This window comes from Haematobia irritans, chromosome 4 (assembly GCF_050003625.1).
Source record: "Haematobia irritans isolate KBUSLIRL chromosome 4, ASM5000362v1, whole genome shotgun sequence".
NCBI lineage: Eukaryota > Metazoa > Arthropoda > Insecta > Diptera > Muscidae > Haematobia > Haematobia irritans.
The window spans coordinates 225645342-225668545 of record NC_134400.1 but is presented as its reverse complement, the minus strand read 5'-3'; the positions used below and the strand labels follow the sequence as shown (position 1 = coordinate 225668545).

Sequence of the window (23204 nt, the reverse complement as noted above, 5' to 3'; positions counted from 1 at the left end):
CAATTTGTACACCAATTATGGCAAATTTTGTTAAAACATAAACGCCGACGGATAAGATAAAACCCAAAACATACAAACCATGCCGCTCCAACGCTTTCTACTCAACTTAGTCTTATGGAACATATGAATTGCATGCATAGCAGAACATCTGCCACATGGTGGTTGACATAACAGCCAAAACAAAAACACACAGAAGAAACAGCTTGTTAACGAGGAAGCCCTGGTTTTATGGGAAAACGTATTAGTGGGGGAGAAGAGAACACTGTCGCCCCCATCTAGATTTTCTTTGTGATGGTAAACAAATTTCAGTTATTTTTACATGAAATATTCTAAGTAACACCAGCACTGGAAAAATATTACCCACAATATTGTCATGAAAGTCCCTGGAAGATGGCCTTAAAATTAGTTTTTCGTTTTGTTTTTCGTCTTTTCGGTAACCTCAAGCAGGCTGGTCATTCATCCTCCCAAGTTAACATCTTGGACGACTTTCAAACACGTTTGGGAAATAAAAAGCAAATTTTGATGTGGAAAACAAGTGGTTTTTTGAGAGTCTATTGTGGTTACCAGTTTGGAAATTTGTTTCATACATTATGGGACAAATGACACATCGGCCAAAAAGTTTTTCGTCGCTTCTTTCACTACTTTGTGGCTCTTTTTATTGTCAACACTAAAGATCAACCATAGACAAGCATGGCGACATTTTTGTCAAATGCTGTTGTTTTTTTTCCTATTCACTGTTTTCATTTATTTGGTCCAAGTCTTGGACGTCGTCATCGCCTTCGTCTCGGGCTGCTAAAAGGTAACGTGCATCAGCGGCACTTTTATGTTGAATTTGAAGGCGACTGTGAAGCTGATGCTAAGGCTACAGCTGCCGCTTTCTAACCGTGGAAACCAAAGGATGTAAAGAATGGCACATTGAGCATCAGCCTAAAATAGTCAACAATAATAACGTATACTAATTACCCTATGGGGAGTTCCGTAACCACAATGAAATCTCCTAAGAGCGTTAGCAGAAAATAACCAAAGCTTTACATTGAAATGGAAACATCCCAGCACACAAATTGGAATACAAGGTATATGATCAGTTTTTATCGCACTATGATAGGGTTGAAACACGCAAAGAAGATATGTGATTATCCCAATGAGCATTATGTTTTGTTTTTTTGTGCGGAGAAGATGGAACATTATTGTCGCAAAAATATTGTAAAATATCCGATACATAATTTCCGAAGAAATAACATGGTTGCGACAGAGATGTTACATGTTTTCGCACGAAAATAACTTTATGTTCTTGAAGGAAGGATACAAAATTTGGCCAATCAAATTAAAATTCAATTCGAAATATCAGTTTTCGTTATTTGTCGACAGACATAAAAAGCACACGAAATTTTCAAAAGTCAATTTAACCTTTTTAGTGTCATGATAAGGTGTGTGGGGGATTCCATAATAGAAGAGTGGAGCAACTGATAATGAAATACCCCTGTAGGATATGTGTGGACTGTATGAGCGTGTGTGCGAAATAATAAACGTTATCTTGAAGAAGTGAAACCCAACCTGAAAGATAATAAAAAGACTAACACTAAGATAGTTTCGTTTGAAATTCAATGTATAATATTTTATTGGAAATGAAAATAGAGTAATGAGAAGAGATGTATAATGCTCATCGTTTCAAAGTTCGAGTGAAAAAAGTGTCAGATAGAAATGTCAGAATATTTTTAATTATTTTTTGATTTCCTCAACGACATGAACTCAACATTAGAAAAAAGTATTACGAAATTCGAGTTTCACAGAAAGTTCTTATTTTTCTCAAATTAGCTTTAAACTATTTTTATGGCTTTGTATCACTCTTTTAATGATTTTTAGCTTTTTATTTTCGACTTGCTTCTATTGAAATATGGACAAAACTGCGTATATATCAAACTTGCTTGCTGCCAGAATAATAGGTTTTCCACATATTTTAAAACCTAATTTAAGCATTAACAATGATACCCGCTACATATTATTACAATTTTAATGCGAGCTAATTGGACATGAAGATTAAGGAATTGGTATTATTAAGCTATTGAAAAGAATATGCCACCGTGGCCACCATAGTGCAATGGTTAGCATGTATAGACAAATTCGTGGGTTCGATGCCTGCATCGACCAAACACCAAAAACTTTTTCAACGGTAGATTATCCCATCTCAGTAATACTGGTGACATTTCTGAGTGTTGCTTAACATGGAAGTTCACCACTGTGGTATCACAATGGACTGAATAGTCTAAGTGAGCCTGATACATCGGGCTGCCTCCTAACCTAACCATACCTAAAAGTACCTATTACATATGGGCACTTCTAGTTTTAACCGTTAAACCTACTCGATTAATTTCTTCTGCTGAACCAACCATATTGTTCCAAAACATTAGTAGACTGCTTAAGTTAACATTTTCCAGGTCCGCCAGTAATCTAAAGCTGTATCCTCCAAAGTTCGCTTACGCCTTACACAAAATGCAGGACACTCACACAAGAGGTGTTTAATTGATTCCTTTTCCTCCGCATCATATAAAAGACAGATTTAAGCATGATTAAAAAGTCCAAACTGTCCACGGGGACCTTACTACCCATCGGAATCACAATGGACTGAATAGTCTAAGTGAGCCTGAATCTTAATCGGGCTGCCACTTTAACCTACTACCCATCGGAGGGATCATTAAATGAACAAGTCTTAAAACTCAGCACAACATTATGATATAACAGGTTGGCTGATAAATCCCCGGTCTGACACATAGATGGCGTCGCTAATATTAAATGCATATTATTTTTATATAGTACCAACCTTCAAATGATTCGTGTCAAAATTTGACGTCTGTAAGTCAATTAGTTTGTGAGATAGTGAAGCAACTTTTGTTATTGTGAAAAAAAAAATGGAAAAAAAGAATTTCGTGTTTTGATAAAATACTGTTTTCTGAAGGGCAAAAATACGGTGGAAGCAAAAACTAGGCTTGATAATGAGTTTCCGGACTCTGCCCCAGGGAAATCAACAATAATTGATTGGTATGCAAAATTCAAGCGTGATGGAATGAACACGGAGGATGGTGAACGCAGTGGACGCCCGAAAGAGGTGGTTACCGACGAAAACATCAAAAAAATCCACAAAATGATTTTGAATGACCGTAAAATGAAGTTGATCGAGATAGCAGAGGCCTTAAAGATATCAAAGGAACGTGTTGGTCATATCATTCATCAATATTTGGATATGCAGCTCTGTGCAAAATGGGTGCCGTGCGAGCTCACATTTGACCAAAAACAACAACGTGTTGATGATTCTGAGCGGTGTTTGCAGCTGTTAACTCGTAAAACACTCGAGTTTTTCCGTCGATATGTGACAGTTGTTGAAACATGGCTCCATCACTACACTCCTGAGTCCAATCGACAGTCGGCTGAGTGGGCAGCGACCGGTGAACCGTCTCCGAAGCGTGGAAAGACTCAAAAGTCCGCTGGCAAAGTAATGGCCTCTGTTTTTTGGGATGCGCATGGAATAATTTTTATCGATTATCTTGAGAAGAGAAAAACCATCAACAGTGACTATTATATGGCGTTATTGGAGCGTTTGAAGGTCGAAATTGCGGCAAAACGGCCCCATATGAAGAAGAAAAAAGTGTTGTTCCACCAAGACAACGCACCGTGCCACAAATCATTGAGAACGATGGCAAAAATTCATGAATTGGGCTTCGAATTGCTTCCCCACACACCGTATTCTTCAGATCTGGCCCCCAGCGACTTTTTCTTGTTCTCAGACCTCAAAAGGATGCTCGCAAGGAAAAAATTTTGGCTGCAATGAAGAGGTGATCGCCGAAACTGAGGCTTATTTTGAGGCACAACCGAAGGAGTACTACCAAAATGGTATCAAAAAATTGGAAGGTCGTTATAATCGTTGTATCGATCTTTAAGGGAACTATGTTGAATAATAAAAACGAATTTTGACAAAAAAAATGTGTTTCTTCTTTGTTGGACCGGGGACTTATCAGCCAACCTCTTATAAAAAAAAAGATGATGCAAAAACATTGACATATTAAAGTTTTTATATACCATAAACTTTGATCCTGAGACATGCTAGGATTAGTCAAATATATCGTGCTTTCTACTTATCGCCACGAATAGTAACCAAACCATAAAATCCATACTACCATAGGATGCCTTGAAACTCATGCCTAAGGATTGGAATCCCACTGAAAATATTTATTGGGTATGCATTGCAATTCCTTGTCATAGATCACGTTAAGCTGCCGAAAAAAGTTTAAGTGGTATTTTAGAGGAGGCAACCGTTTTTGTGGCTAGGCATCAGGCATTAAGCTGAAGAAACAAACGGTAGCCTAAGATCTTTTCAGTTTGAAAAATTGGATTAAACATTAGTCTTTGGGACATCCTGCTCTACTGCCCATATATTTTGATCAGTAGTCGGTCAGTTTAGTGGAGGTATTGTTGTTGGTTCTATTGCTGGCTGCTGATACTGATGTATTTCGAACCAGATCACCTGTGGACATTAGGACAGAGCAGAGCAGACATCGTTCGTTAGTTTCGTTTGGGATCAGCTTAGCTATGATCCATTCATTCACATACTGTTCAACTCAGGAGCGTTTGCACTCACACAACGTCTCCTTCATCACCCATTTACAGCCTCCCTGCAGGAGCGATTTAAGCTTTCAGTTGTGGACTACTCCATATGTCACACATGCATCTGGGGCGATGGCCTGAGTGAACGTACAGACGTAGTAAAGTACACAATTCGATCGATGCTAACATTTTGTAGAGTCGGTAATGAACGAAAAATGACCAGCGAACAACTGAACGTAAGTACCACCGAACAGACTTCTGTGGCGAGCGCATACGTACGTCCGTACGTAAGTATAAAAGTGTCGGTATTTGTCAAAATGTCAATTGCAGAGACATTTTCACTTGATCAACAAGCCAAAAGCAACCCCATACATTTTACAGCCGTAGCGGTGGCTGAGGCAGTGATACTGACCGGCCGACTGAATTAACACTCGCAGAAAAAGAACTCCTAAAAACAGGGTAGATTTTTCAGTCATCAATGTCCAACATGACGAGGGTTACATAGAAATTCTCCGCAAACAACTTTTATCTGAACAAGGATTTAAAAATACTAATGACTGATTTATGGTGCTGCACGCTGGTCCACTGTAATCAAAAGTGTAATGACATGTCTCAATTGAAAGAATACTCCTTGGAAATGACAATCTAAATAACCCAGCAAACAAACAAAATTGGAAGTTCTTCTAAAGGCATAACTTCAAAAGCACTTCCAAAAATGTCCCCCCCAAAAATTTTCTTTATTTTAATTGCACAAAAAATTAAAAATGAATTTTTTATAACTCGCTTTTTCATATTTTTAATGGGGAATTTTAAAATTTCTTAATTCACATCCAAAACACTGAATTCGCATCACACCTTAAGAAGTGATGCAAATTCAGAGCAACGACTGTTGAAATGGTAGACATCCATCCTATGACAAGCCCATGTTAAATTCAACGCTTCTGCTTCAATTTTGCACCACTTCAGGATCAAAAAGAACATTTAACTACTTGTTTTGGCGAAGCTTTTTATTGCTGGAACCTACTCTCACACAATACACTTTTATTGAAGCTATGAAGGAGTAGCTCTAATAACTTGAGTATTGAAGAAAGACTCCATAGGATATTTAAGGTAATAAAGGTGGGTTATAAGGAATCAATAAATAATTATGTGATAATTATGTCTAGAAAATCATGGAAGTTTTTAAACGATACATTGTGAATAAATTTTAATCACATCCATTAGAAAGAGATCTAGACAGAGTTTTGATAAAAGATGATTCAAGCATGGCTCCATATTGAAATTGTTACTGAATTGCACCTTGAGGGAGGGAGATTCACTATTTTTCTGGAGACAACATAAATCCACTGACCCCATCCAGTGAGATAAATTTTGAAATTCTAGGTTAGTCTATAGGGAAAAGCTGTTGTCATTATAAAATCTCAGCTTGGGTTAAAAGATAATGATGAAATAACGTGGTATGGAACTTCAGCTTATTGAGTCATATTTGACCAATTGTACACAAATTGTTCAAATATTTATGCGAATAACTCACCTTTTTGTCATTGAAAATAAACTAAATTACATTATGCATTTTATATATTACACTGTTGTTCAGAATTTAGCACCAATGTACGTGACAGACTTATAGATGAAGTGGATTCAGTCAAATATTTCGAATTTTTTTATAACTCCATAACTGTTTAAGTTCGAATCTAAATTTAATCTTGGCACACAATTGCTAAACTATCAAACATTGATTGAAAGTGTTTTAAACTATTTATCTATAATCTATGTTTTTAAGAAAAACTGCGATTTTTGCTGCCAATTCACACTAACTCTTTAAAGACTATTGCAAAAATAAAATTAGTACAACTTAACATATTTCCATATAATCTGTTTTCTCTGTGTGCTTGGATCCTGTTTGTTTCGAATGTTGTTGAATTAAAATCGCGCACAAGTTGTGATACAAAATGTAAAAAGAATTATATTCCTATTAAGAAATTAACATTAGGTCGGTTGGCCTCTACCCGCAAATACCATCAAAGAATTACATGAAGTTACTATTAAGAAATGTATGTATGCCTATTAAGAAACTATTAAGAAATGTATGCTTACATGTGAATACCCACCTCGTATTTATTGAAAAATGCGAATCTGCCATTCCTCTGTTGTTAACCGAATTGCCTTCACTCGATGCAATTCAAAAAGTGGCCACTATAAAATCGCAAAAGGTTCACAGAACGATCTTATAAATATTGCAGTGTGCTATACTTTTAAATCATTGGCAACATTTTTCGCTGCACAGTGACAAAAAAAATAAAATTAGAAATTGTACTATTCACAGTAAAACACGAAATAAAGTGTGTATTCGTTTATATCTCACATTCCAGAACTTTAAACTAGATCGGAGTTTCTATAGGTTCTTTCTATCCATGTGACACTCCATAAATAAAATGGGCCAATGAGTTTATATAAGGGAAATACCTACACCAATAGAAAAAATCATGAACGGCGTGCTCGTTTCAAAACTATCCGTTCATGAAAATGAATTAACCCTCATGTGGCGTCAAACGGAGAACTGTCGGTGCCAATCTGCCAACGATAATCTGAAAACGTGTCGTGACTTGAACCTGTATTGTCCGTTCCATACGCGTTAGCAGTCGTCTTAGCACATTACACAATCGACGGAATTGTTAGGTCTAACTAATATTTTAAGACTACATGGCCAAAAAAACGTAAGGTGTTCATGAAATCGTGAACGCCCGTGGATGAAACCGCGAACATTCCATTTGGATTTTTTGTGAACGTGATTTTAGAACGTAATTTTTTCTATTAGTGTATAACTTCGTATAGTTTGTTCCCATACTCCGAAGTTCTGAGTGAAACCTTATATTCATTTTTTCCATCTTCCTTCATTAGTGTCATTTTTAAAAGGACTACACACTGCATATGTATCGGGTGTCGTGAAAGGCATTCGATCGGATGGACTGTATTGCTATGTATATTTTGATAAACAATAAAAGATGTGCACGGAATGGTTGATCCAATTGTTAAATTAATTAGAAAGACTTAGCAGAGTTTAAGAGTTGTCGATACAAATTCTTAATTCGACTATTAAATATGCAAGTGGTACAAGCAGTAGACATAATAGTGCAATCACTATAAAGTGCTCGAATCACAATCGTATAACCCATGCGCTCATTTTATAGTCATTAAGAAGAAAATGTTCCATTGACGAGAAATTAAATTAATTATAACCAGTGAAGAAATTAATTTTGCTTCCACTGTTCATTTGCTTTTGCAGTTGCCGCAGTCAGTTCTTCGGGGACTGCAGCAAGGCGCTGTTGCGCTGCAACACAAACAGTTTGTAAAGTGTTGATTGACGCTTTGATAACATACTGTCTTGATATTGATATTGAATAAACGAATAGAGTACCAGTAGTAAGTGTGTCTCGGACTCGTACAACATTTATACGATCCACTTCACATCCACGGACATAGTGCGATCCAGCAAACGATTTTAATACATAAAAATATTTTTAACGATGACGACGCTTTTCATTCGTTTAATCGTAAAAGTGTCAATAGTCAATCGGTTAAGATTTCTCAACTGTCAAATTAAAAAATAATATTTTAACGTTGGTTGGTCGTTTGCTTGCTTGGCCGCTCTGCTATGTGACCAGTGATTTTTTTCTTTTAGCTTTTTGTCTCATTTAGAGTGGATTTTCCTTTTCTCCTCTTTAAGTTATAGTATATTTTTTGCTTGTTTTTGTTTAATCTGTCATTATTGTTTTTCTTATTGAATTGTCTTACTCGATTTTTGTGTTGTTGTTGTATAAATCAGAGTACCGTTTGAATTAATGAAAATAGCAATTGATCAATTTTATGGGGTTTATTTGGGATTTCAATAAATTAATTTCTATTTCATGGAGTATTTATTTAATCGACTGCATTGAGTTCGTTACTTGAGTCTTTTGTTTTTAGATTCACATGCGACAATGGCGGCGACAACGTGCACTTGGTTAGATAGATTGATAGAAATGAATGAGCGACCATAATATTGATATTTGATAGAGTGTCATTCTCTGGCAGTATGGAATGATAAAACAGTTAGTCAGATATCTTGACATATACCCATTAGACGTTATGTCCTTGGGAATTAAAGTTTTTTTTTTATGAAATACTCTTTGCAAACAAAAAAATTTAATTTATTGAAAAAAGAAAAAGGACAAAAAAGCGAATTCCAGTTGCATTATTTGGAAAATATGAACTTTAAGCATATCGTACGTTAACGTTAACGTTAACTGACTATAAACAAATCAAGATTCAGCTTATCTAAATTTAACCTCCTAAGCCATAACCTTTTTGGTGTAAAATTACTTTTTTTTGTATGTAAAAAAGACAACATACCGATATTAAGGCCTTGAAACTACCTTATGGAAAATATTAAAATACGACGAGTTTTATTGACCAAATTGTCATTCTCTGACAATATAGAATGCAAGCATTCTATAATGAATAGTCATTATGTCTATGCGAATTAAATTTCTTTACGAAAAACTATTTGGAATTTGGAAAATGGTATTCAGTGGAAAAATTAAAAGAGCAGAATCCACAATTTTAAATTAAAATAAAAAATAAGGAAATTTCGAGGACAGGCAAACCATATTTATCATATTAGCCATACCAAATTTGAAATTTTACGGCATGCTGTCGATATTGAGACTTTGAGGATGTCTAATAGAAAATGATCATTGGGTTAATGGCCAGAACATTAGTTTAATGCTTTATATTTTTATAAAATATTCGAAATCAAAATATTCGTAATACTAATGTAAAGATAATTTCATATTCAGATCAGATTGCATCGTCGTCTATTCCCGCCTTTTTTCACTTTTCATGCATCCCATTTATATCTGTAGATCTGTAACTTGTATTCCACAATGGGTCGCAGTTCCCACACTTTGTTCGCGTACAATTCTTTGTAGTAATCAGCTTAAAGATAACATTTCGTATTTGTGATCTTTGCTACTAAATACATTTTTTTAGTACATGTTATTGCTCCATGTTTGCATAAAATTCAACACCCTCTGCAAAACAGTACTCATGCCACTTTAACAATATATGAGGCAAGTCCCCGATAGGAAAACTAAGTTACAACTTTAATTGCAACACCAACATAATTTTCTACAGAAATCTCCTAAGAAGGCAAAGTGCAAATCGAACACAGAACGCTAGGACATACCTCGTATATGTTAGGGTGGACCAAATTAATGCAAAAGATTTGTGGTTCTCTCAAATACAAATGCATATGAATTATACAATGAGGAATCATTCTGATTATTCCATCCACAAAATTTGCTTACGCCTTAATGAACATGAAGCAGGACACGCAAAATATATTTTCCGCACTTTTTTCACATTTTATTTAATTGACATCGATGGTTAGGTTAGGTTACGTATAGTGCCAACCCGCTATTTCAAGCTCACTTATGCCCTGTTCCTGTATATCGAACGAAAGCTTCTTTCGTATTCCAAACGAAAGAAAATTGATTTTGGTTCCTTTATTTCGAAATGCAAGTCACTTCATATTTTGTTGTCGAGTAATAATTCCCTGTAGGAAATTGAGGTGACTTTAAGTTAATAAATTGTTAGTCATAACTGAGTCACAGGTGACTCAAATCCTAACTCATTTCCCATGTAAAATCCTATTCAGTTTTAACACGTGTTGTCATTGGAACGAGTAAGTCCTCACTCAAACCTGCATAAGCTTCATATAACCAAAAGTTAGCTCAAAGTGAGTTAGCTTTAGGCTGATAATATATGAGCATACTATGAGTTAGCTCTTAACTGATTAGTTTATGGTGAGCTCTTTGTGGATAATAAAATATTTTGTTTTTGTTTTATTATTTTTGATTCATTTTATTTTGAATTAATTAAAAAATAATAACAATTCAGATTTTGTAAAATTATTTTACAATAAATAAAATATAACGTAAGTAAAAATTCGGAGTTCATTTTGTCTTGAGTTTGAGTGTTGTGTTACTTTTCTCGTTTAACTCAGAGGGAGTTGTACCTACTTTTGTAATGACGCACACTGAATGGAAGTGGGATTCGTCAGGGAAGTCCAAAAGGCTTAAGTGTATTTCTCAATATCTTCGTCCTCTAACAGCCATTTAACACTTTTATTCGAAGTTTCCATTTATTCCTTCACTGATAATGACGGGAAAGTTTAATTATTAAATTGCGTTTGAATTATGCATTTCTGTGCTACTTACCGCTAACCGTGACAAAAAATTACAAAAGTTCTCTGAAAATAAAAGCTAAATTGAAACAAATATAAAAAGCCAAATCCAAATTGACAGTTATAGAAGTCAATACATATTTTTTGTTTGTTTATTTGAAATGTTTCCATGACTTTACTTCACTTAAATATCCATCAGCTTAGAGTGAGTAACTCAAGGTAACTCATTGCTGATCGAGAAAAAGTGAGTTTGGGCAAAATTCAACTGACTCAAATCAAAGTTGCCTCAAATTAGTTAGTAAAAAGTTAGTTTGATTTTGAGTGAGTTCGAGACATTCCTACATGGTATATACCCTTACAACTAAAATACAGTTTAAATAAATAATTGTTAACTTCAACAAATAAAAATGTAAAGAAATTAAAAAACAATTCACGATTTTTTGGTGTCAATTAAATGTTTGTAAAAATGGGGTTTTGTTGGATTTTCTACTTATATCAGCCGCTTCCATCTTAATATTTGGTGTGCCCACCTCGAGCATCAACTACAGCTTGCAGACGTCTACGCATGGAGCTAATCAACTTTGGCATGTTATATTCCTCTGGTATTTTTGGCCATTCTTCTTTAATAAATCTGATAAGCTAATTTTTATTCTTGGGAGATCTTTGTCCAACCTTTTTCTTTATATGGCTGGAGTATCAATAACTTTGCTGCAATTATATAGTAGCCAGATTCTACACAAATATGATTTGTGTTTGTATTTAAGTTTTTGCGAATTATCTGGGTCAACAAATCCGAATTTTTGGACACTGGCTTTTAGTTCTCCCTTAAAAATATCAAGGTACACTTCTTTGGTCATAATTTCGTCTAAAATTTTTATTTCTCCAACACCTTTGCTAGATATACAGCCCCAAACCATTACCGAGAGCTTGCCAAACTTCACTGTGGGAATAATATTTTTCTTTTCCAAAGCTGAAAGTGGTTTTCGCCAAACTTTTTGTGGTCCATCGTGATAGTACAACATCATTTTCTTCTCTTTACAAAAAAATACGTCATCCCAGTATTCTGTTGGTAGTTTTAGGTGTTCTGTAGCAAATTTAAGCGTTTTTTCCACATTCTGAGCAGAAAGCAATGGTTTTTCGTGGAAACTCGGGACGAGTGCTTGTGCTTTAAAAGCACTTTCCGAACGGTTTCGTGTGAAACATCCACTGTACAATCATTTTTCAACTGTTGGGCTAATCCTCTCGTGTTAGAATGTGGGTTATCGTAAATGGTTTTTAAAATTTTTCTTTCATCACGTCTGCTTAGCTTTTTTGGTCTGCCTGTTGACTGTTTTAACTCAAGTCTTCCCTTCTTTTCAACACGGCTTAAGATGTTATATACCGTTCTAAGCTTTAAGGAAAACATTTCAGCCAATTCTTTTGGTGTTTTCCTTTTATAATAATTAAAATAAACCAATTGAATTATGTCTTCACTAACTCGTTTCCCTGGCATCTTTTAAATTAGCGGGAGCAATCAATCATGCACAAATAAAAGATATTTGAATAATAAATACGCCTATGTACACTATTGCAAACACACCGACGCTAAAAAAGCCAAACACACTTAGCTCTTTACCCAGAAATGTAACGGTTTCCAAAAAAAAAGTGATTTTGCAAAGAATTATTTGACACTATTTAAATTGTGTTGTTGTTTTTGTGGTTTTGTAACAATGTGTGGGCATTTTTCCAAATATTTTCAATGCATTCAAATCGTAGTAACTACACACAAAATTTTTTTTTTGATTTCAATCACGAAAATCGCGGATTCAATCATTTTTTTAATTGAAATGTCTTCAATCACGAAAATGATAGTATCAATCACCCATTTTGATTGAAAACCAATACGATTTTCAATTAAAAATTTAATTGACTTTTGTCACGGAATCAATTAATTGTGTGATTGAATCAATTAAAAACCTGATTGATTTTTAACATAAAACTCAATCACAGTTTTCATTGAATCAATTAAAAATTAATTTCGCTACAAAAATCAGTCAACTAGTTGATTCATTCAATTAAATAATTAATTGAAATTGGCTATAAATTTCAAACAAAAAATTTATATATTGCGACCCCAAAATCGTATTTAGTTTTATTTGAAATAAAACATATTTATTTTATTTTTATTTTATTTGCAAATTATTTTATAAATAAATTTACAAAATATACTTTAAAGGTGCCTGATAACTAGATCATATGCACCTGTCGGTGTTTAAGCATATACTGTTTGTTACAAAAGAAAACTAAACTATTCAGTTGTCGTAAATAAGAAGAAAGAGAAAAAAGAATAGGTAATAAAACGTATTTAATATTTTATTATTTTTTGAATTACGCAATAGACAAATAAACTTGGTTCTTGTCATTTGTGTTCTGTTCTAACATAACTTACACATACAATTACTATCAATAACAACTATAGGGTGAAAAAATAAACTATGTTAATCATTATCTTCTTTATCATAATAACCAAGTCAGCATGTTCCTTCTAATATGTAGATGCGCCTAGATTTCCAATAAATCAGCAGCCTGTAAGCTAAATTAGTTTTTCTGAAAGTAAACAGAATAATTCAAATTTAATTTTGTTCAATTAAAACTTAACAATTCCTTTCCAAAATTTCAACACATTGAAATCGTCTATTAAAATTTGAACCAATCAAAGACAAACATAATGGGAAAGCAATGTAATATTTGGTATTATATTAATGATACTTTGCAAATTCTTCAAAAATATAAATGGAAAAAGATTTTTATTATTTTCGGATATTTTTCATATTTTCTAAAAGAAAGAACTTTTTTACCATTACATAATTCAGATCATTAGTTTATATATCAGATATACTGCTCTCTACTTGGGTTCAAACTGGAAAAGGCAGGAAAACAAAAATGCAATTTAATGTCAACGGTACTTCACAACTTCATGGTGAATCTTCCAACAAACTCATACCGGTTTTAAGAAAACTAGGAGTGAAAAAAATTATAATTTTAAAAGATCAATACTGTACCCACTTTTTGATTGCAAACATATTCTTATATATTTGATAAAAGGATGGAGTTGATGGGATTGATATGTAAATTTCACGAAATAAAATTGGTCACTAAAAGAAATGAATAAAAAATATATTATTTTAGTCCATTTAATGTAAACAGGCTTCAATGGAAAACGGTATTCACATTTCACAATTTCTTACCTTTAATAAACGTAGATTGTTTTCCATTTTTACAATACCACAAAACACAGGTAATTTTTTTTCAAACCTTTACCACGTGGCCATTTGTTGTTGAACACTTTATTTATTTCAAAATATTTATGCACACATTTTGTATGCAGCAGACAGAATGTCGCCAATCATGTTTTTCAATTTACGCGAAAAACAAAAACCCAACCGTTCGTTACGAGTTACTTCCACAGACTGATCTCTCCGTCATACATTGTTGAATAAATACCAATTCTCTTGTTCTCTTTTCGCTCTTTCCATTGCTCAAAATTATTCAATTTCAATCACAAAGGTGATTGGATCAATCACATGTGTAATTGGAACCGGAAAAATTTTCAATCACGTTTGTAATTGAAAATTATTTCCGAATTGATTAACAAATTGATTGAATCAATTAATATTTTAATTGGAAACGTAACAAATATCAATCATTTTTTTAATTGGGTTTTATTCGGATTTGATTAAATAATTAATTGAATCAATTAACATATTAATTGAATCCGTTTCCAAATTCAATTAAGTGTTTAATTGAAAAAATTTTCGTGATAATTTTTTGTGTGTACTATAAGAGAACATTTAAAAATAAAACTTAAAAAACAATAATTTGACGGGTTACTACATTAATATATAAAAAAAATCAAACAATTTTCCTCGTTGCAAACATTTTCTTGACAAACTGTATGTGTCAAGGAAAACGTAAAACCATTGTTAACATTTGAATGAATTCTCAGGCCAAACATTTGAAAATACTCATTTTGGTAGATTTTTTACAGTTTGGTAGATTGGTAGAATTCTTGGTGTTTTGGTAGATTTTACAAAATATTCCCCTCCATATATTTTGTAAAATCTACCAAGAGCTACTTGTATAACTATTCTATAAAATCTATATTAAACAAATTTCAGTACAGGAAAGTGAGGATATAGGCAAATTCCATTTGTATTTATTCTGTAATTTTCGTAATATACATATGGAATAATAACTATGTTCAGAAGGAGATTTCTTGGGGCTACTAATTTTTCATAAAGGTGCTTGTTGAATTATCGAACTATTAAGTCTATATTTTTAAAAAAATCTTAATTTTCGTGATCTAGTGTGAATTTTCCTCTTTTTTCTAGATGTAGTGACTTTCTCTTACTGATGCAAGCGATAATCAACATTTGAAATTTCGACAACAAGGGATATATATATATATATATATATATATATATATATATATATATATATATATATATATATATATATATATATATATATATATATATATATATATATATATATATATATATATATATATATATATATATATATATATATATATATATATATATATATATATATATATATATATATATATATATATATATATATATATATATATATATATATATATATATATATATATATATATATATATATATATATAAATAAAAGAAATATTAGAAACATTTTTGCTTTCCAATTACACCACTGCGGTATATTGCCGTCGGCAAATGATTTAATGGAGTGTGAATGTAATGACATTCTAAAATTTTTCTTTGGAAGAAAAAACTTGTTTCAAAGCAACCAAAAACTTCAAAATGAGATATTTTTAAATTTGGGTTAAAACCCAGTTTCGACCCACGACCCTGTATATGTAAGGCGACCATGCTAACCATTGCACCACGGTGGCACCCAATTGGCACTGATATTCTTATTTGTATTGTGATTACCGTAATTGGAGTAATTTACAATCAGGTATCACAAAAGTGATATATGACATATTGAAGTAGGAAATCTTGTGTATATATTAAGTTTAAATATTTTTAAGTTTCTTCGATATACTCGTATATAGGTGTCTTCCTTCATTGTTATTTTGTTGAGAAATTTGTGGCAGCCTACACGCAAAAAAATAATTCTTTCCTCCCAAACGAAATTTTAGACAAACAAAGTTCGTTTCTCATTTGCTTTTCGTTGAAAGGAAGTGTATTTGGAAGAAAAGTATATACTTTTTGTTATAAACGTTTATTCTTTTCCAGGATGTAAAAACAATTTCATAAAGACTAACTCAAAATAAAATTTTCTGGCTAATTGCATTTTCTCTCACTCTTTCTCACTTCCACAAAGTTTTTTAGTTCTTAGCACCTTTTTCTATAACACAAACAATGTAGAAGAAATTATACGTTTTTAGAAATTTTAAAATGTTTTTTTACCTTTCGCCTGGACGGAGAATCGAACCGCGGACCATGCAAGTTGTAAGCCAACACACTATCCACTGAGCCATGTAGCCGTTATTGTCATCAATAGATAATTACCCATATAAGTTATATTTATATAGCATAGCTTGCGGCGTCCACGAGCCGATTAAACAAAGTTTATTTAACAGAAAAATACATTTAGTTGGGCACCGTGGAGCAGTGGTTGCTACGTTCGACTTGCATGCCAAGGGTCGTGGGTTCGATCCCTGCCTCGACCAAAGTTTTTTTTTTTTTTTTTTTTTTTTGTACATATACTCCAGATATGGTCGGAAGATTCCGAACAAATGTTCAACATTACATTCTACTATATTAAGTTTTTACTATGAACTGTAAAATGTGTCTTATTAAAGACCAAAATTTTGAAAAGAACAGTGTTTGATATAAACGAAACGGACTGTGTTGTTGGTTCAGAAATAACTTTTTTTATTGAAAGAATAAAAATTTTGTCACAAACGAATTTTTTTGGTGATAAAAGTGTATACTTTTCGAAGCAATTAAAAAACCTCTAACAAAAGAAAAACGGTACACGTTTTCCAAACGTTTTTTTTCTTTGCGTGTATGGTAATTTGTGAGTTAAGGAACACCAAAACTCAAAAAAAGTGAACCCCCTATTTCACTAAAGCCAATTTAACTTTATTTTAGTTCATGGAATTATTATGTTTGGGGAAAATTTCCTTTACTCTAATAATTGTTTGCGTACGTTAGTTAAATGAACTAAAAAACAAGAAAAAGTTATACACAAATGAAGCATAAAGATTTACTAAATTCGTACTTCTCACAAAATAGTTAAGTATTTCTTTAAATTTGTAAATTTTACTACAAATGCACCCATCTTGAACTTCGTATAGCACTAATGACATTCTACAAATTTTGAACTCCAATTTATCCCTAAAACTACAAAATTTTCTTTCACAAGTGAAAAAAATTAATTCAGATCAGATTAATATAAATAATTTAAATTTTCTACAATTAACCAAAATGTTTCTTCCTGGTGGGTTCACTGTTAGTGAAGTCCAAGGACAACACTATTTATTTATATTTTAATTGAAATTGGTTGAATCTTGGCTATGAGTATCAGTAGATTTTGATTACAAAACCTTATAGATACAATCAATTACTAAGTTGAATTTTATCTCCTATTTTAATTATTATTATTATTATTATTATTATTATTATTATTATTATTATTATTATTATTATTATTATTATTATTATTATTATTATTATTATTATTATTATTATTATTATTATTATTATTATTATTATTATTATTATTATTATTATTATTATTATTATTATTATTATTATTATTATTATTATTATTATTATTATTATTATTATTATTATTATTATTATTATTATTATTATTATTATTATTATTATTATTATTATTATTATTATTATTATTATTATTATTATTATTATTATTATTATTATTATTATTATTATTATTATTATTATTATTATTATTATTATTATTATTATTATTATTATTATTATTATTATTATTATTATTATTATTATTATTATTATTATTATTATTATTATTATTATTATTATTATTATTATTATTATTATTATTATTATTATTATTATTATTATTATTATTATTATTATTATTATTATTATTATTATTATTATTATTATTATTATTATTATTATTATTATTATTATTATTATTATTATTATTATTATTATTATTATTATTATTATTATTATTATTATTATTATTATTATTATTATTATTATTATTATTATTATTATTATTATTATTATTATTATTATTATTATTATTATTATTATTATTATTATTATTATTATTATTATTATTATTATTATTATTATTATTATTATTATTATTATTATTATTATTATTATTATTATTATTATTATTATTATTATTATTATTATTATTATTATTATTATTATTATTATTATTATTATTATTATTATTATTATTATTATTATTATTATTATTATTATTATTATTATTATTATTATTATTATTATTATTATTATTATTATTATTATTATTATTATTATTATTATTATTATTATTATTATTATTATTATTATTATTATTATTATTATTATTATTATTATTATTATTATTATTATTATTATTATTATTATTATTATTATTATTATTATTATTATTATTATTATTATTATTATTATTATTATTATTATTATTATTATTATTATTATTATTATTATTATTATTATTATTATTATTATTATTATTATTATTATTATTATTATTATTATTATTATTATTATTATTATTATTATTATTATTATTATTATTATTATTATTATTATTATTATTATTATTATTATTATTATTATTATTATTATTATTATTATTATTATTATTATTATTATTATTATTATTATTATTATTATTATTATTATTATTATTATTATTATTATTATTATTATTATTATTATTATTATTATTATTATTATTATTATTATTATTATTATTATTATTATTATTATTATTATTATTATTATTATTATTATTATTATTATTATTATTATTATTATTATTATTATTATTATTATTATTATTATTATTATTATTATTATTATTATTATTATTATTATTATTATTATTATTATTATTATTATTATTATTATTATTATTATTATTATTATTATTATTATTATTATTATTATTATTATTATTATTATTATTATTATTATTATTATTATTATTATTATTATTATTATTATTATTATTATTATTATTATTATTATTATTATTATTATTATTATTATTATTATTATTATTATTATTATTATTATTATTATTATTATTATTATTATTATTATTATTATTATTATTATTATTATTATTATTATTATTATTATTATTATTATTATTATTATTATTATTATTATTATTATTATTATTATTATTATTATTATTATTATTATTATTATTATTATTATTATTATTATTATTATTATTATTATTATTATTATTATTATTATTATTATTATTATTATTATTATTATTATTATTATTATTATTATTATTATTATTATTATTATTATTATTATTATTATTATTATTATTATTATTATTATTATTATTATTATTATTATTATTATTATTATTATTATTATTATTATTATTATTATTATTATTATTATTATTATTATTATTATTATTATTATTATTATTATTATTATTATTATTATTATTATTATTATTATTATTATTATTATTATTATTATTATTATTATTATTATTATTATTATTATTATTATTATTATTATTATTATTATTATTATTATTATTATTATTATTATTATTATTATTATTATTATTATTATTATTATTATTATTATTATTATTATTATTATTATTATTATTATTATTATTGTTTATCAATTAAAAAATTTGTAATTTCTAAGAGAGCCGTTAGCGCTTCCTTAATTATTGCTATGATAATTAAATGTAACATATCATTCCGAATTTAAATTTGTCAACTTTTTCTCAACCTATCCTATTGTATGGATATGTCTTGTTTATTCTCTTCCTCAAAAATTAAAAACAAGCAGACAATCTACCCGCATTTATTACTGGAATAGGAAAACCACGAGATAAGATTTACTATTTCGCCATTTGTAAGTGATTCGTCTGTCTACTCCTTGTCCATGAAAAATATCGGACAGTATAAATTATTAAAGTGTCCACAGAATTTTGCAAATTTTGTTTATTTTTATTATTGGGAATCTATGATAACATTGGTATAGGAAAAGTTTAAAGTATGGTGGATTTAGCAAAAGGTCATGTTCGGTATTGTTGGAGTATTTTACACCGGGCCAAATATTCGCCAGCAGTGTTCACTTCATGCGCTACAAGAATCATTTATCTTTTGCGTCAAATTTTGACATGCAACGCGCATTCAACTGTCAGCAATTACTACTTGTCGTCGCATTGCTACACTCCAGACTTGTGGGGCTTACATTCCAAAAAGCGCCGTTGCAGGCATTATACTAATGCCTGGTATCTCCTTGAGCAGTACAAAATGTTACCTTTTTGCCAAATTCATTGACAACATTAAAACACAAGTCATCTCTTAGGATCGACAAGTAGACTGTCTGAAAACATGAAGACAAGGGGAGTTGGAGTGTGGAGGTTTGACAGCAATTGGTAAATTACCAATATTTTGGTGTTTATTAACTCACCTCCTTAAATGCAATATCCAATGTCTAAGCCAACGATTACAAACACCCCAGTACTCTTACTCTGTAGGTACCTATTCCAATTACCTAAGCTTAATTTTACCATATTCATTTAGTTGTAAAAACGATGTGGTCAAATACAAATAAACAAAAACAAAGGAAACGTATCTCGATGTTTGGAGTTTTATGTAAGCCAAATTTCTATCTTCAGTTCTCCACATCGCCGTTGTAGTTTTTTTTCTTGTATAATTTGCAGGCATTAGGTTAAATTTGTCACGATCTTTTTTCAATGAAAATGAAATGAAACATTCGACTGCAAAAACTTAAGTCATAGTCATATGAACTGAATGCACAGTGAATAGGGTGATTTATCCCTATCTTTAAATTATTGAATATTTTCCACAGCAGAAGCTAAAAAATCAGAGAGGGATGTTCTCCTCCTCCAAATACATAGCAAAGCCTCTTTCCATGGATATTCAGCTTTGATGTTGGGGCATGCCCAGAGTCCCGACATGATTTTTTCCGCTTGGAATTATCATCCCCAATTCTACAAAACACTGCCGAGAATAGATATTATTGGGCAGGTACACTGATCTATCAACTAGATCATTTTCTTGTAGATCATACCATTTTAGGTGATGTTCTTTTAACTGGGAGAAAAACTTTTTTACGAATACCATAACATTTTATATGGAGTCAATTTTCTTTTAATTTAAACAAAATTCTTTTTATGAATTCCATAATATTTTAGATGAGGACCATGGTTTTGTTTTCCTAGCACTATGTTCAGTGCACCAACATGGTGCAGGTGAAAATTTTACATGCTCGCTCCTGCCATACTATTTTCGAATATGATTATGACAATCATGTTTCTCCTCTGAGTGCAATTTGAACTAGTTCTTGGTAATGCTACAGGGAAACAATTGCGTCCAATGACAGTGACCAAGGATGGAGTCAATTGGTATTAGCCATTCTACACGTTTAGAACTACCACCAGTATCTAAGGGGAAGTGTCAACTTTTCATACCTCCATGTATGGTGAAGAGTTTGAATGTGAAAACTCTTCACCATACATGGAGGTATTATCCTTTCCACCAAAATTTGAATTTATGTACACCACGGTGTTACATTATATTCATGTTTGTGTCTGACTACGACTATCTGCTAGTTGTCAGTTAAACTCATGCAGATACTGTGGCAGTTTCGATTTTGAAGAAGCAAAAACAGAAAAAATTTCCACTACCATTTAAAGTATTTTTGTGAGTTTCAGTTACAGCAATTTTAAATAAGAAATAAACCTGTTACCTTGTAATTGGCCCATACATTGAACGGCTACCTGTTGCTCTATACTCCTTTCATTCAATCCTAGTTAAAGTACCCATTCCACTTTGTAGTCTTGCTATTAAGAGTGTCACATTTAACAAACTTCCGAAATTTATTCATTGGGATTTGCTAAGTGGTTCATTGTATTGTTCATTTGTATATTTTCAATAATTATCTTAATTCTTTCACGTATTGCATGAATATTCATTGAGGTCCTGTGTTGAAAATTGGTTTGCAGACTTTACGCGCTTTTTATTGTGGTATAAAACTATAATTTCAGGGCATAATAATATTGATATGCATAAATATGCACCTTCCACAAACATAAGTAATATAGACGCTTCATTTTATTTATCACTGAGTGCTACCCGATTCCATGTTTAGCTCAATGACAAGGGAGCTCCTTTTTTAGCCGAGTTCGAACGGCGTTTCACAACTCTCAGAAATGTCACCAGCATAACTGAGAGGGGATAATCTACCGCTGAAAAACTTTTCGTGTTCCGTCGAAGTAGGTCTTGAACCTACGACCCTTTGTATGCAAGATGGTCATGTTAACCATTGCACCACGGTGCCTTCCCTGGTGTAGGGTATCATACTGAAAATATAAATATCTAAGATCGGTCAGACTGCTCTACATAATGGTTTAATATGTAACGGGCTATGCTTTATCCTTTTTATGTTCCCTTGGGTTTGAACTAGTAGCTGTCCTCTCGGAGTTACAACAATTGAAGAATTGAAAATAAAGTCATAATCGAAATTCACATGAACTCTGCAAATTGTTGAACTAATGTGACATTTAAATATGCCACTTTTCTTTACCATTGAAACTCATGTAGAAGAGGCCAAAAGTTATAACGATAGCCGTTTCTACGTTTGTCATCTGAGCTAACGCTATTGCTGTCATGTCTACGAGTATTGACGACAAAAAAAAAACAGTAACAGCAATTGCTCTAAATGATTTGTCACAGCTGCCAAAAGGCGCTTCTTGATTTACCATAGTAATGCTTTTAAGTTTCACTTGCTCTATCTTGACTTAACTGTCAATTACACTTGAAGAAAAGTGTTAGTTTAAGTGATAATATTTCTACGTCAACGAACATAAGTTAGAAAATAGTTAATACAACTTTTGGTGTGGCGGTGAAAATTTTCTGATTTTTTTTTTTTTTGCAGAAATGGAACTTATCTTAAGTATTTTTGATGGGAATCAAAAACAATGTTTAGGTGATATTTCCTCAAATGGTTATTTTTTCGTGGTTTGGGATATTTTTTTTTTACTTTAGGGATCTGGGGACTTTGCTGAAGATAAAGTCGAGATTTGGGAAATTTTCTGGGGATATATCCGCCTTCAATCACACAGGATAAAGTTTGTA

The 23204-nt window shown here is 29.9% G+C and overlaps 1 long non-coding RNA gene across 1 annotated transcript; it reads right to left on the bottom strand.

Annotated features, from left to right (window-relative positions):
• Positions 1 to 10735: 10735 nt before the first annotated feature.
• LOC142233636 (uncharacterized) lies at positions 10736 to 10928 on the bottom strand. Its single transcript, XR_012721457.1, has 2 exons — positions 10857 to 10928; positions 10736 to 10791 (listed from the first exon to the last, which is right to left on the bottom strand). It is a non-coding gene; the product is annotated as an uncharacterized LOC142233636 (long non-coding RNA).
• Positions 10929 to 23204: the final 12276 nt, after the last annotated feature.